The 685-nt window shown below is 35.5% G+C and overlaps 1 pseudogene; it reads left to right on the forward strand.

Moving 5' to 3' along the window:
• The first annotated feature begins 225 nt into the window (after window positions 1-225).
• Window positions 226-685, forward strand: part of LOC124889573 — a 9,057-nt pseudogene continuing 8,597 nt past the window's right edge.

Genomic DNA, 685 nt, shown 5'->3' on the forward strand with positions numbered 1-685 from the left:
AAAGTAAGAAGTGAATTCACTCCTGATGACTTATTGGCATTAAAGAAAAATGCTAAGGCCAAAAATATTTTGGTCTGTGGATTAGGACCTGCTGAATACAACAGGGTATCAATATGCACCACTGCTAAGCAAATTTGGGATGCTCTAGTAAATGCTCATGAAGGCACATCTCAAGTAAGAAAATTTAGAATTTCTCTTCTTTTCACTAAGTATGAGGCATTTAAGATGAAGGAGAATGAAACCTTGCATGAGATAATGATAAGGCTTACTACCTTAACAAATGAGCTGACCTCCTTAGGAAAAGTTATATTTGAACAAGAACAAGTCGAGAAGGTACTGAGGGTATTACTAAAATCAAAGTGGAATGTTAAGGTGACTGCAATCAGGGAAGCAAATAAGGATTTTGTAGACATGACTCTGGATGAATTAGTGGGGAATTTAAGAACTTATGAAATGGAAATTGATGGAACTAAAGTGCTAGAAGCCCTAGAGGATACCTTAGCTCTGAAGGCATCTTGCATTGATGAAGAAATTGAACTTGATAAAGAACAAATTGCCTTTATAGCTAAGAACTTCAGCAAATTCTTCAAAAAGAAGAAGGTAACAAGTAGCAAGAAATGGTCAAATAACAATCTAAATGGATGCTACAAGTGTGGTAAGACTGATCATCATATTAAGGATTGTC

This window comes from Capsicum annuum, chromosome 12 (genome assembly GCF_002878395.1).
Source record: "Capsicum annuum cultivar UCD-10X-F1 chromosome 12, UCD10Xv1.1, whole genome shotgun sequence".
Taxonomy (NCBI): Eukaryota; Viridiplantae; Streptophyta; class Magnoliopsida; order Solanales; family Solanaceae; genus Capsicum; species Capsicum annuum.